Consider the following 16051-nt stretch of genomic DNA (forward strand, 5'->3'; position numbering starts at 1 on the left):
CCACTGAGGAGAAGGCAATCTCTTTCCCCACTTTTTGTATGACCCACGTCCCAAGTAAGGCTGACTTGAGTGTTCAGATATTTTTTTTTATAAAAATAACACATTTTTATCTTTGTAGTCAGCCCAATTGCCTAGAAATCTGGCATAAGCCCATCTGAGCGACAGGCATAGTACTATACCTGTGTGTTGGTACTGGACCAAGCTTGCATGTACTGCCTTTTTCCCACTGTTTGAATTTTATCTACTCAGGTCCCTCAATTTCTCTTTTGATAGTCCCTTGGGCCAAGGCCTCTGACTCCACCTGTCCCCCTAGCATGACCTGACATGTGTAAATCCTCCTGTGGGCGCAGTTAGAGCAGCAGCTAGAATGGCCACCACATAAGGAGTTGGATCTTACCCTGTGGGAGATGAGGAGATTCTGGAATAGAAGATTCTCTTGAAGAATCAGTGCCTTAGGGATAGATACCTCTTGTCAGGTACAGAATGAGATATGGGGGAAGACTCTAGGATATCTTTGGTCATGGTCATTCATTCCCCAAAGGTCCTGATTGAACAGAACTACTTCCCTCCCACATCTCTGTGGGAGTCAGTGGTACTCTCAATATTTCTGGCTTTCTGAGCACCTGGTAGGATATCAATTCATGACCCTCCAAGCTTAGGTAGTGTCATATGACCAGTTGTGGCCAATGAATTGTAACAAGAGGTGACAAGTGTCACTTTGATTGCAAATGTGAGACCCTTCAGGAGCCTCTTTCCTTCTGCTGTGAGACTGAACATGGAGGGAACTGCACAAGCTTGAGAACATAGTCGTGGTGGTGGCAGGTGGTGTGATCACACTGAGGCCGTTGCTGTAACCACCCACCCAACCAGCAACCCCGAGATGGTCCTGCCCTGTCAGCCTGGATCCTTGGGAGGCCCTGGGGAGCAGATTCCTCACTAGTGTCCTGTGAAGGACAAGGAGATTGAATGAGATAGAAATCTAGTTTTAGGCCACTGAATTTGGGGGTTCTCACCAGAGCTCAGCCTAGCCTCTTCTGACCAATACATCTTCCCTCCTCTCTTCTCTGTTTTTCTTAAAGAGTAATTGATTACTTCCAGGAGGCCTTAAGACCTTCCTTCCTGGCCAGGAGCCTTTGGGAGCTCCAGGATCAAGAAAACTGCTAAAAAAAAAAAAAAAAAAAATCACAAGGGTGATATTTCCAACCAGACATGGTCACAGGGCTACATCCTCACTAGTGTAACTGGGACATTGGAATCATGCAACCATCCATTTAAATAATACTAATTTCCTGTAAAGCACAAAAAACCTCTAGAAATGCTGTCTTCCAGCATGGCAGGGAAGGGGACACCATCCTTCACTCTCCTCACCAGCCCAACTTATTAGCTTCTCTTCCAGGGGAAGAACCAATGATCTGGGTCAGCATTCCAGGGCATTCCTGGGCCATGTTTCCTTCACTCTGGCTTGTATTTCTTAACTTCTTTTCTCTATGTGTTAAGCAGTTAGACAAGGCCTGGCCCTCAGAGGGGCTAGCTGTCTTCTCGGCTACATTCCTGGCTCCACGTGGCTGACTGCTCCATGTACTTGGGGCCTCTCCTACTCCCTCTTTTATTCTGTCTCTGTCTTTTTCTTCCTCTAAGGCTCCCAGATTTTGATTCAGAGGTACATGATGGAGAGACAGAAAGAATGCTCACTTAGGCAGCCAGCTTTCCCCTGGAGCTCATTCTGATGCTGTCAACAGGTGTGGCGATTTGTATTGTGTCCACTTAGCTAAACTGGAACTGTGCAGCCCAGATTTCCCTGCCTAATTCGGAGTCTGCCTGGACCTAAGGGGATGCTCTGTGCAAGATTTAGAAGGCAGACGTGAAGCAGCTGATCTAGCTCTTCGTCCTGTGCACTCTCGGAACATCGGCGCAGGGGCACCAGGCACTGTGTCACTCTCGTTGTTGAGATTGGCAGGCTCACCTTGCTGGTGTCACACAGCAGCCTAGCCCACAGCAGCTCCAGCTGCCACGCATCCCCCTTCAGCGTCACTGACTCCCGAGTCAGGGCTTGGCTGGCTCCGTGGCAGGCACCAGCTGCTCCTGCAGGACTCCTATCGGCAAAGCCAGAGGACTCAGGGGATCGTGAAACCACCCGGGTACCAGCTACTTGCTTCCCTCACTTCATATCCAACTTCCTTTCCCAACAGCCTGCCCTGTGGAGTCTGGGTCCCCAGCACAAGAAGCAGAGCCAACAACCTCAGACTCAGTTCCCCAGATCCCACTGCTGGGTCAGGTCAAGTCCCTTCAGTAGATCCCCTGCTAGGTAGCGCTCTTCATGCTTCTGCTTCTCTGAGCAACCCAGACCACTGCACACAGACACTACTGCAAAGGCTCGTGGATTTCTCTCTCCTCGTCTTCCTCGTGGGCCCAGCTTTCCCAGGAATCACGGCATGGAGGGTGGGGAGAATTAGCCAGCAGGCCAGGCATTCCTGGGTCCTCTCACTGTAACCTCATCCACATTTATTCAAGTGCCCCTTGTACATCAGTCAACTAGAAATACAGAAGTCCTGAAAATGACCAAAATAACTCTTGTTCACTCAGTACCCACAGGATACACAAGGTCCAAAACACTGGATTAAAACATAACAAGAACAGTGAGGAACACAGAGGCTAAGCCAAGAGACGAGAAGGCCACCTTCCCTGCACATGTGATTTATCCCTCATTTATTAAACACTTAGCATGTGTGAGGAAGTCGGTTATTAAATGAGGTAATAAAATTGGCTGACATTTGAGGGTTTATTGATATTCTGCAGTTTTCTAAGGTCAAAGCGCTTAGAACAAAACTTGGTGTAAGCACTCAATACCTGCTCCCCGTTCTTACTGCTCTAAGGGCTTTGTGTTGCAGCATCATGTTTACCCTTCGCATGACCTGGTGAGGCGGTACCCCTCTCACCGGGCAGGCGCACCCACCTCTCAGCTGCTGTGAGTGAGTGTTGCTACAGGTTTGCAGCTCTCTCTTTTCTCCCGAGACCTGCCTTCCTTCTCACAGGAGCTGCTCCCGGAGGTTACATGGCACACCAACCCAGCCTGGGTGACTTTCGGCAGCCAGGGTCTAAAGGATGGGGCAGAAAAGGTACCCCTTGCCTTAAGGTGGGACTAGCTTTGCAGTCCAATTCATGAGCTCCCTGTAGGATCAGATTGAAGCTAGACCCCTGCTGAGACCAGCTCCTGATTTAGCCCCTCCCTAGCCCACCGTCTTCCCTTCCTGTCTCCTGAGAGTACTCCCTCCATAAACCATACGCCCTCGAAATCTTTTCTCTGTCTCTGCTGCAGTGGAAGCTGACCAGGAGTGTGCCAGAGGTACATCCACTTCCAATGAAGAAATAGAGGCCACTGAGGCCAAGGAACTTTCCCAGGAACCATCCCAGACCTCAGTCAGCTGTGCAACCAGGATGTGAACCCAGTAGTCTGAGCTTGCTCTCTTTGCCACTGCTCTTCGTGTGGAAAGAACTTGTTACGTGCCAATAAAAGCTATGTCTCTGTGAACATTAGTTCTAGCCCCCCGCTCAGATGCTAGACATGAAAGTCAATCAGACGTGATCCTTGTACTTCCAGGAGCTTAAATTAGCTCATGGAAGCGACAGTAACCAGTAGGAGGCAGTGGTTCTAGGCATAAACACACACACACAGCCCTGTGCATACACAAACATACACACATATAAGCCTACGTACACAAACCCATACCCACAAATCCACACACATCTACACACATACCTCTAACACACCCTTATGATGGAATCTCCTACAGCTGCTAAAAAAGAATGTAGTAGACTGTATGTCCTAAGGACATATTTTAAATGAAAGAAGTAAAAGAAACTTAACATTTTAAATATTTTAACCATATACATGCATTTCTTTTTTAATATCAATGAAATTGTTTTTGCTTGTTCCCTTCTTTATGTTTCTATATAGTAGGAAGTTTAAAAACACATAAATACACAAAACCTGATGTATATTCATATTTTTAAAAGGATATTTATGTATCTCAGATAATAGTAATAATGGTGCATGTATGAGGCTAACCTGTAGTCTGATGAACAGAAACAATATGAAATGGCAGGTCATTTAAGGAAGTAATAATAGGAACATTAAATCTTTAGATAGTCATTTGTCCTTATGTTATTAAGTTATGCTTTCTAATTACTGAATTCCCACAGAGTCTGTGTTCTAAGGCTCTCCCTTTTAATGCTCTGTTTGGCTTCCTGATTCTGCAGCATCTGCCGATGGTCACAGCATTGGGTCCCCGGGACCCGCACTGAGGTGAAATGAGCACGGGACCTAGAGTTCTTGTCTGAATTACTACGTTATAATTTACTCACCGTGACCTCGGGCAAGTCACTTGACCTCTTTGAACTTCAGTTCTCTCATCTGTTTAAATGGAGAAAATAATGTCTACTTCGCAGGATTTTTGTGAAGATCAAACAGGGTAACATGTGGATGGGACCTTAACTCCAGCACCTGAGAAGATGAAAATAAAGGAATGGATAAGTTCATAGCTAATGCGAGAGTCCTTGACTATCTGTGTGACTCAGTAGCCACACAATGTGGTCAATGGCTGATGAAAAGGAACCACAGACACTTCTTCACCTAGACTGACCAATGAACATTTTGCCACATTTGTTGTGAATAATAATAATAATAATTGGTGGTGGTGGTGGCAGCAGCAGTAGTTTTGACAGAAATATTTGAGTGTAAATTTCAGACTTCACGACCCTTAAATTTGTTAGTATGTGTCTTTTAACAGCAAAGACATTCTTTTCCACAGTAAAATGATCAGATTCAGGGAGTTTAACAGTGATACAATATCATTACTTAATAGACAATCTATATTCAAATCTGTCAATTGTCCCAATTATGTCCTTTAGAGAACTTTTTTTTCTAATCCAGGATCATACAGAGTTGTCATTTGTGTTTTTTGTCCTATATGAGAAATCTTTGTTTATTCCTCCTTTGGAAGTTTTATACTTTTAGCTCTTATTTTTAAGTCTACAGATGAATTATTTGCTTACTTAATGGTAATATAATCTAGTCACATCATTGTTTATTTGATGCTCCTATTGTTCCAGTTTGACCAGTAGAAGCCCCTCCAAACCAGCTCTCATGTCCTTTGGACAGATTCCCATAACTTTTTGAGCACATTCTTAACTTCTGGGGCAGTAAGATGATCCTGGCTCATCTTGTACTTGAACTGCTCCAGCCCTAGAATCAGTCATCTTTTCAAGGATCCCTTACTTCTTCTAGTGTAGTGATATTTAAAAACCAACAGCTAGGCAATAGGTTGCTCATTGCTGTTGGAGTTTTATTGCTTCTCTTTATCTGTCTCCCTATCTTTCTGTCTCCCTATCCAGATTACTCAAATTCCAATGCAACAAATACCTTGGTATTCTGCTTAGTCTTCTCCCAGTTCACATTTATACATATCCTCTCCCACAGTGAGAACCCTGGCTCCTAACATATAAATACCTTTATTCATTTGCTTAATTCTACAATATACCAAAATAGTTTCAGAATTGCTATAACCACAATCTTTTGTAAAATTTTTTGTAAAAATAATTTTTGTAAAATAAAATTTTTTGTAAACAATTTTTTTGTAAAAATTTTTGTAAACAATTTTTTGTAAAAAAAATAATATTTTGTAAAAAAAACCCTATTAAGTGGAGTTCAAGATTTCTTTTTTTACTATTTTTTGACTGAGGGTATTTAGTCAAAGAATTGGTTCAAATGTGACTTGAATTCATTCTTTTCTTTTTCTTCCATGTGGTCTTGCTATTAATTTGAAATATTGGTTCACTGGTTTCTGTTTGCATTCAGTTTTCTTTTTCTTCTCATACTTATTGATTTAATTTCATTTTTGAATGTGTAAAACATTAATAGTGTTTTAAAATCTAAACTATACCAAAAGGTACATGCAGAGAAGTGTTGATTCCTCTTTTGTTCTTTTCATTCCATTCTAACACACCATCTGTAGGTAATCGATGTTATTAATTTCTCTCTTATCTTTCCCATGTTTTTTTTTAAACAAGCTTTCTTACTCATATAGTATACTTTATATACTCTTTTGTGCTTTTTTCCCCACTTAATACCATATCCTGAAAATTACTCCATACTAGTTCATAGAAATCTCCTAATTCTTTTCATAGTTACAGAGCCCTTTTAGTATGGCTATCATAGTTTATTAAACCAATGTCAATGTTAAGGCATTTAGATTGTTTTTTTTTTGTGTGTGCCTTTACAAGTCAGGCTGCAATAAATTACCTTATGCATAGGTATTTTTGTATTCTTGGAGGTAGTATCAGTCTGAAGACGGAAACCATATGGCAATTCAAATAGGGAAAATTTAATATTAAAAATTATTAAGCTATGATAAGAGAATAACACAAGATGTAAAGAGAACTTTAAAGTAGGATTGGCAAGCTTTTTCTATCAAGGGACAAACAGTAAATATTTTAGGCTTTGTGTACCATACTGTCTCTGTTACAATCATTCAACACTGTAGACAATACATAAACCATGTCCATGGCTGTGTATTAAAATTTTATTTACAAAACAGGTGGTGAGCTGGAGTTGGCCAGCAGACCATAGTTTGCCAACCCTTGCTCTAAAGAATAATGCTCTAGGTCTGAGGGAGAGGACCCGGGGAAGGACAAAATTGGCAGGGAAACCCTTCCAAAGTTTTCCAACTAAAACCTAGTTGGAGAAGATGTGGTTGCAGTCTACTGGATGGCAGTGAACCCTGGGCCAAAGTTTTCCACAGCAGAAAATAAGGCTCTGGCATACAAGCACACAGGGGTAGTCAGGGCTCCAGCTGGAGCACTGGCTGTCCCTACCAGAAGGTCCACAGCAAGCTGGTCATGAGGCCCAGGTTGGGCTGGAAGGTAACTGAGGGACTGGGCACTCGGGCACGACCTGATTCCATCAGCTTCTCCCCTTTCTCCCCATCTCCACTGCACACCACCGAGGGACTGTACAGCGGGAGCAAGTGAAAACACAACGGCAGCACCCCAGACCAGAGCCCTGTTCCTCCTGCAATGTCCCTCCAGCGCCCTCTACTGACAAAGCTTAACACTGTGCTCTGTTAGGAGAAATGCTTGGAGTCCCGCCCATTATCATAGGGCAGGTACTTAAGGGTAAAACTGAAGTGAGAGGCTCCTAAGACAGATTCTTAAAAGTCAGATTTGTGAGTCAAAGGGTAAATACATATTTTGCTAGATTTTGACAAATTTATTTCCATAGGGGTTTAGCATTCTGCATTTCCACCACCAATATATGAGATTACCCTGTTGGTATTTTACAAGCTAAACAGCAAAGTGTGCTGCCAAAGTTTTCACTTTTTGTTATGATAATTGTGAAATGTTATCTCATTGCCTTTTTAATTTACGTTTATTTTATTAGTAGTAAAGTTGAATATCTTTTTATATGTTAAGTCATTTTTATCTTTTTCTCTGTAAATTTTTCATGTCTCTTGTCCATTTTTCTATAGGATTATAAAATAAATTCTTAAGTAACAGAGCAGGAAGAAAAATCAGGTTAGCTACAGATGCAAATTACTTGTGAAGAAACCGTTTTGTAGGGCTTTCTGTTGTTGTTGTTTACTCTTATGTTAGAGACCAAAGTTCAAATCTAAGTTTAGTTTATTTCAGTATTTACTGAGTCCTCCCTGTGGACCAGGCACCCAGGGACAGAGTAAGAAACAGAGTCCTTGCTATTAAGTTGCTTAAACCTTAGAGGGAAAACAGACATGTGCAATTATTTGGAGAAAGTAGAAGATAGTGATTAAAATATGGATTAGGAAATACGTGGGCTTGAGTTCAAATTCTGACATTGCCATTTCAACAAGCTGCTGTGTAATATAGGGTGGGTCACTCTGTCTTTCTGCCTCAATTTCTTAAGATAGAAATAATAATAAGCACCTCATAGAGTTATCATAGAACTACATTAGTTATTACATGAAAGCCACTAACATACTGCCTGGTAAATAGTGAACATAGAATAAATAGTAGCTAATAACACTAATAAATAAAAATGTTTATAATAATAGTAACAAAAGTGACAGGAATTTACAGAGTGCTGTGGTATCATATGCATGCTCATTAAATTTTTGTTGAATTTAAAAGTGCATTATGACTAAGTTATCAAAAATGTTTAAACCATATGCAATATATTGATGAAATAAGAGTAAATGCTTAAGAAATAGTAAACTCACAGATACAGAAACAACAACTCTGGTGTTCTGGATTGTTAGTTATATAAATAAAGTATTGGTATAAAATGCAAAATGGTATAATTCACACAGTATTGTCATCTATTGATGGTTTTAAAGACTTAATTCAGGGAATTACAGTTCAATGATTGATTCACTTACTAATTTTCTTTCCGTCTCTGTTTATCACCTAATATATACTGCTAAATAAAATAATTCAAAGCTCACATCTAATTTAAAATATAAAATATTTAAACATATTTATAAAAATGCTCAGTTTAATATGATACAAAATAATCTACCTCCTCTAGTTCAAAAATTTAGCAAAAACGTCCTAGGAACCATGATCTGTAATGCAGCTCTGTACACGGGTACAAGAAAACACATTTGTTTTATTTTACCAGATTACAAATATCCCAGCTATTACTTGAGGGAAATTCAGAAAATACAGAAAAGCAAAAAAAGGAGAAAAGTCACATATAATTCTATCACTTAGAGATAAAGTGTGTTTGGATTGTATCATATTCAAAAAAATTCAGCAAATATTTATGGACTTCTGACTCTGTCAGCTCTAGTTTGAAGCACTGGGAGTGCTTGTCCCCCCAGGGAGGTGGGAAGCATCTTTGTGGTGTAGTCTCCGCCCTCCTGAATGGGTGTCTCCTGATCCCTGGGTTCAAGACACAGCCTGGAAAGTCTACCCCAGCATGCATTACACATGAATTAGCCAATGAATTAGCCATGTGTGGGACATTCCAGGGACCTAGGTGACTGTGCACAGTGCTATTTAGAACACAGACTGCAAGAAAATTCAAAAAACACGCATGCAAAGATCACTTTTTCCAATGGCTTTCATCTTTGCTTGAACAAGGAAGGCTAAAGGCCACGGAAATTTTGACAGGACTTAAAGTCCATTCTTGCTTTAGAGGAACCTGAAGTACAAAACCAAAGTCTCAAAACATGAATTATTGAATGATTATTCTTGTTTAAAAAGCGATCACTGTTGAGTTTTACTGCATTAACCTGAACAGAGGTGTCTATGAGTTCTTTTCATTTGAGTCCCACGATGCATTTAAAATTTCCATATAAATTATCAGAAATTTGCTCGAAGCATGAATTTTTGAGACCAGGTTAACTGCATACACCTCTAAATATGTGAAATTTTGGCTCTTGCTTGGGACTGGGGAAGAATCCAGCTCCTCTGTGACTTGGCTGAGCGCTGTTTCTGCTAACATTAGTTCCATTAGAGTGCAACCTGATAGACGGGGCTCCAAAACTTTGCTAAAATTGCATTGGTTTGCAGAATAGCTATAGTTGTGTTAAGATTCATAGCTTCCATAATAGCTTCTAATATTAAACTTTAAACATCCTAAATTGATTTAAATTTCTTGGTAGGTTCTTAGATGGGTCTTTTCCTTGTCATCCTTTCTCCTGTGGCCCCATGTCATTACTGGTATCAAAACCATCTCAGGGAATTCTTCAAAAATCAAAATACAAGAACATACAGGTCTAAAATGTGTCTGTCACCTTGCAGGCTCATCCTCCAAGGACATTTTCGTCGGGTATATATTTAATTAAATAAAAGGCATAGTGCTCAGCCACTGCCCTTTTGACATATTCTACTTAAGGACTGATTGCATTTTCTAACATTTGTGAATGACATTAATATTTGAAAAAAGAATCACAAGGGGCCATCTGGAGTTGGACAGAAAGCAAGTATTCAACGAATGACTCTCAGAAAGACTGCCCAACAGTTTTATATGTTGCTGGTGAGAGTATAATCGGTAGAAAGCAATTTGGCATTCCATGATTTCATTTATAAATCCCATCTGGGAATTTATCAGAAGGAAATAATAAGAGATATAAAGATGTTTGTACAAAGATGCTTACCATGGCAATTGGTATAATGGTGAAAATTAGAAAAAACTAAATACTCCTCCATAGGAAATTGGTTAAAGAAAATATTACATCATAGGATGCTATGGCAGAGACGGCTTAGCTGCTCAATTTCCATTCTTCTCTTTTGTCATTAACAGGACCCCATAATATTGTGGCCAGCAATGTGCTTAGCTAAAAATACTACATTTCACAGCCTTCCTTGCAGACAAGGGGGCCAATGAGATATAAGCAGAAGTCCTTGGGTGAGACTTCCAAGTGCCTGGATTGCTGCCTGGACCCAGCTGTCTCGATCACTGAGATGATGGCTCAAGCCCCGCAAGCCATTTGGGGACCACAAGAGAAAAGCCAGGAGGACTGACTGTATGTAGTGACTGCAGTTCTGATATCCTTGAACCACTGTAACAAAGCCAGCGATTGGCTCCTTCCAGATGTCTCATTATATGAGAAAAAATAAACCATTTTACGTTTATGCTCGTCAAACTCTGTCCATGGCAGCCAAACACAATTCCTAACTGACACAGATGAAACATTGTGCAACCACTTAAAATTATTATCTTTATGAAAAGTGTAATATAATATTAAACAAGAAAGCCAGAATACGAAGCTCTGCACGTGGTGTGCCCTATTTTATTCTTAAATTATACACATACATTCTATAGGAGTAAAAAAAGACTATAAAATATACTAAAATGTTAATAGTGGCTGTCTCAGGATTGTGGGTTATCTATTATTGTTATGATTTACTTCCCTATCCTTTCTAAATTTTCAACATTGAGAATTTTTTGAAAATGTTTTTAAGATCGTCTAACACACACATGACTGGTGAATAGGTACGTGGTTACATCTCCACTTTGTGGAGAGAAGTGAGTCAGGATGTGTCAAAGGCTTTTACAGTTTTCCTACTCTTTAACTCTCTACTTCCACTTTGACTTCTGTATCTTGGTAAAATAACATGAGACTCAGACAAAGAACTATACACAAGGATGTTTGCTACAACATTATTTTTGATACTGAAAGAATGGAAACAAACTAAATGTCCAATATCAGAAAAGTTTATCATTAAATAATGATGTATCCATCCTATATTATGAATACTTACAAATCATGATTAAAAGTAAGAGAAAGGACATTTTGGAACTTGTTTTAGAGCTGTTTCCATATCTGTAGACCGCCCCTCTCCTCCACCTGCTGAAGCAATGATAGGTATCAATGACGTGGGGGGATATCCCCTGGTCTAGAAGACATTTCTAGCCTTAATTGAAATTAGATTTTTATCTGAGTCCACATCAAGAAATTAGCTTTGTTGAGAAAGACTGAAGATTTTTCTCAATGATGTTTATGCATCAAGAGCCAAGCCTGGAGGGGCCAGTTCTTCAGGCTCTGCCTGTCACCTGGAGGCTCTGCCTGTCTGCCATGGCAGCAAGCCCCTGAGATTGGCTGCCTAGGTAGGAGGAAGGGATGATGTACTGGATGCAGAAGCCCAGAGTTCACCCCTTCCCACGCAGAGGAAGAAGCAGCTGCTTTTTTGTGCCCTGCACCACATGCTCGTGGTTCACTCATGTTTCCATGGAGGTGGGGAGGAGGTGTCTATGCATGATGAGAGCCTCCCACCCAGGCACCCACCTTTCATCTGTCCACTTTTCTGTAGCAGCTGAAGAAGTGGGTTGGACACCCTCAAGCAACAAAGGATGGAAGTCAGTGGATACATGTCCCAGCCTACCATCCTTTGGAGGAACCATTCTGAGGGCATTCTTTCCATCCCTCTGGAGCTCACCAGTGGATTGAGCCCCTGTTGCCCATGGCAGCAACTAGCTCCATAACACACCTCAGTTTAACCTCTCCTCCTCACTTCTGTGTCCTGATATCCCCTCCCCAGTAAATAGCCTGCATCCATCCCAGCCCTACCTTGCTCTACTTCTAGGGAAGAACCAATCAAGACAATGGAGTATGGGAGAAAATAAGAAAGAGGGAGGTACCAACTCTCATTTATCCAGCTTTGGGAACTCAAGAACATTAAGAGTAGTAATCCATTTCCCCTGGTATATTTGACCAACATTTTATGATAGAAAAGAAAAACCATTCAATAGAATAGAAAAGACTATATCAGACTGCACAGCATGTAGTAAGGGTAAATACTGTTTCATGAAACTTCTGTTTCAGGGGTGTGTGTGTGAGTACCGGGTCTCAGTGTATAATGTATTTCTTCTGTGGACTGCAGTCCAAAACGCTGGAAGCCATTGATCAAGAGGATACCACATGAATCCAAGCCATCCCTGCTTGGTGGCAGCAAAATTATCTAAACATTTATGAAAAAAAATTCAATGACATGGAAAACTACTCATAACTGGGACTGGGAGTCGGGGGGGGGAGGAGACTTGCAAAATGTTGGACATCATAGAACTTCAATTATGTAAGAGAAAAACTCTGAAGTAAAAAACAAGAATCATTTATTCATTTCTACTTTTAGCCAGTGGGGGTAGATTCCTAAAACACTATTGGTGATGAAAAGACTTAATTTAAAACAAGTGTTTTCACATCAAATAGGGAAAAGCAGGAGACACAGGGCAGGGACTCCGTGGGTCTTGTTCCATGGTGCCTAGAATCATGTTTGCTACCCAGAGAAGTCAGAATGACTTGTTGGATGAAAGAGTGAAAATTAAAGGGGCAGGTGATCACAGAGCCTAACCTTAGAAGCACACGGCCATGTCTGGCCCCAGGCGGGAGGGAGAGGCTGAGCGATGGCCCTGCTTCCTGCAGCCATAACAGCTGTAGACCCTCCAGCATGGACTGCCGCCTCCCAGGCTCTTCAGACACTGCGGTTGCCAGAGAGCCTGCTGTCATCACCCATTTAGGAGACCATTCTGTATGTCTGCTTTGCAAAAGGTGTTAATTTTTTCACTGCTTTATTGAAAAAGCAGTGTAAATGAATCGTTAATAAATTGAGTGGAATGCAAATTCAACAAAATGTTAATCACGGTTTCTTCTGGGGTTATAGGAGGCACCAAGATCAGTGGGGGTCTAAGAGCCAAGCCCTGTCCTAAACTATCTACCGGACCTGTACTTAATTCTCGCAACCACCCAATGAAACAGGTACTATGATCCTTATACAACAGAAAAGGAAAATGTGTAAATAATAACTAATAGTTACTGAGAAATAACTACGTGCCAAAAACAATGCTGAAAACTTTCCGTGTATAATCTCATTTAATTCTCACAACCATAGGTTTATTTTCCCATTTTACAGATGAGGGAAAGTGAGGCTTTAGATAGGCTACTTGTGAGGAAAGAGTGAACACAGCATGTATGATTGCCTACTCCTTGCTGTCTCCAAGGTTACCATGATGGACCCTTAGCCAACCCCTGGGAATATGGCCCTCGGAGAGTTCTTCGTGTTAGCAATGATTTTGTTATATCCACCTGGAACAGAGGGCCATGCCTTACTGGCTTGTCGGGTTGCTTTGCACTAACATCAGATTGACAATATGCACTTGGTTTCATTGTTGGGTCCTGAGTTTTGACTGCTATGGCAGATTGTGTAGCAGAATGTGCCTATGCTCAGCCCCCACATAAAAGCCTCAGACTCTGAGACTCAAAGAGGCTTCCCTGGGCAGACATTCCATACGTGTCCCTACGCTTCTCTGCTAGAGAGGCAGCACATCCTGTGTGGCCTCAGATGAGGAAGAGCTTTGGAAGTCTTTGCCTGATCTCTCTGGACTTTGAAGATGCATATTTTTCCCCTGATGCCTTTTCTCTGTATCCTTTGCTACCGAAAGTCCTACTGCAAACTGCTATTGGCTCTTGGAAGTTTTCACTGAGTAAACATTACCCAAGATCATGCAACCAGAAGGTGGTAGAAATAGCACTCAAGCCTAGGCAGCCTGATTTCCGGCTTGTTCTAACCATCACGTCTTGCCACCCTGTAACTGTCATGTGTTAGGGACTGCCCTCGAAACTGGCGCTGTTATTTTTGTGATGACTGCTCTTCCTTTGTTTTCTAAATCTTCTTTGATGGACACGCATTATTTGATCATCAAAGGGAGAAAAAGCTTGGAAATGTCCATGACTGAGAGATCGGAAGAAGAGGAGTCAGAAAGGAAATAGACTACAAGGAAGTAAGTCAGGACGGCACAGACCACCAAGTGGAGTAGGAAGGTGAAATGCAAGGCAGTTTTATAGGAGAAAATCTCCCCATTCTTGGCGTAGCAAAGATTTATTAGATCGGACACACACAATAAAAATCATAATAAGAAAAACGGATAAGCCGGGCCTCATCTACATTAAAATTTTCCACTGTGTTAAGATATTGTTAAGCAGATGAAAAGGCAGTGCATACACTGGAAGAAAATATTTGTGGTAAATATATCTGACGAAGGATTGGTATCCAGAATACATAAAGAATTCTCACAACTTAATAAGAAGAAAATATTAGAAGTGGGTGAAATATTTGAATAGATACTTCACAAAAGAAGGTGTAAGAATGAAAAATAAGCATACAAAAAAAAGACTGCCTATATGATTAACCATTAGAGAAATGCAAGTTAAAATCACAGTGAGATGTGACTACAAACCCACTAAAATGACTAAATTAAAGACTGACAATGAAGAGCAACAGGAATTCTTTTTCATGGCTCCTGGAAATGCAACCAGTTTGGAAAAACAGTTTGGCAGTTCCTCAAATGTGTACTTACCATATAATAGAGTATTTCTAAATATTTATTCCCCCAAATGATAATATTTGTCCACTCAAATATTTGTATATTAATGTTCATAGCAGCTTTACTCATAATAGCTAAAACCTGAAAACAACCCAAATGTCTGTCAGCAGGTGAGTGGATAAAGAAATTGTGGATCCTCGATCCAATGGAATACTAATTAGTCAACAATCAAAGAGAACACACTTGACCACAGACACTAGCATGGATGAATCGCAAGAACATCATGTTGAAGGAAAAAAATCCACACAAAAGACTGCCTATTATATGTGGAATTTAAAAAAAGGATACAAATTTTTACTGACAAGCCAAAAATAGGCTGACAGACATAGAAAACAAACTATGGTTACCAAAAAGGAAAGGGTGGGCAGAGATAAATTAGGAGTTTGGGATTAACAGATGCACACTACTGTACATAAAATAGATAAACAACAAGGACCTACTGTATAGCACAGGGAACTAAATTCAATTTCTTGTAATCACATATAGTGGAAAAGAATCTGAAAAAAAAAGTATGTACATGTATAACTGAAGCGCTTTGCTGTACACCTGAAACTAACATTGTAAATCAACTACACTTCAAAAAAAATAAAAATAAAAAAGAAAAGGTTAAAAAAATGCTTATTATATGATTATATTTCTATGAAATGCCTGCGGTTGTCTTGGGATCTTTTGGAACGATGAAAAATGGTTGCATTTTATTGAATATGTTATACCTCAATATTGTTGATTTGAAAATATATAAGGCACTTGTAATGAAAGAGGAATGGTCAATTCTTTCAACTGCTGCAGAAAGGCAGGAGGAAGTTAACTGGAAAAAAGCCATTGGATCCATCCAACCGTGGGTGACTAGGAGTTTCACTATTATAAGTTCAACAGACTCGGGGGTCAGAAACTCTATTGTTGGGATGGAGAAGGGAACACTTGACACGGAGGATAAACTGGGCTGCTTCTCCTGCACGGAGCACCAGATGCTGGCTCACACGTGGCCTGTGCTAACCAGACAGCAATAGCTCCAGCTCCTGCTGAAATCCAAAACTCAGACATCTAATCAAGTACCCAATTACACTGTTTATTAAAGATATTTTGTAACTTCAAGTAGAGAAATGTAAAGATCCCCTTCATCATTATATACGTTTTTTAAGGAGCAAACCATGAATCCCTTAGCTTTCCAGCCTTCTCTGCATCCGTCTATTCTTT

The 16051-nt window shown here is 40.5% G+C and overlaps 1 protein-coding gene across 2 annotated transcripts in view; it reads right to left on the reverse strand.

Annotated features, from left to right (window-relative positions):
* Nucleotides 1-16051, reverse strand: part of MED12L (mediator complex subunit 12L) — a 625134-nt gene that overhangs the window by 305634 nt on the left and 303449 nt on the right. For both annotated transcript variants that reach the window (XM_074369503.1, XM_074369491.1), the window contains one exon: nucleotides 4363-4501. The gene's annotated coding sequence lies outside the window, so the exon portion shown is untranslated. The remainder of the gene's footprint in view (nucleotides 1-4362; nucleotides 4502-16051) is intronic.

Source organism: Camelus bactrianus, chromosome 1, assembly GCF_048773025.1.
Source record: "Camelus bactrianus isolate YW-2024 breed Bactrian camel chromosome 1, ASM4877302v1, whole genome shotgun sequence".
Classification (NCBI taxonomy): domain Eukaryota; kingdom Metazoa; phylum Chordata; class Mammalia; order Artiodactyla; family Camelidae; genus Camelus; species Camelus bactrianus.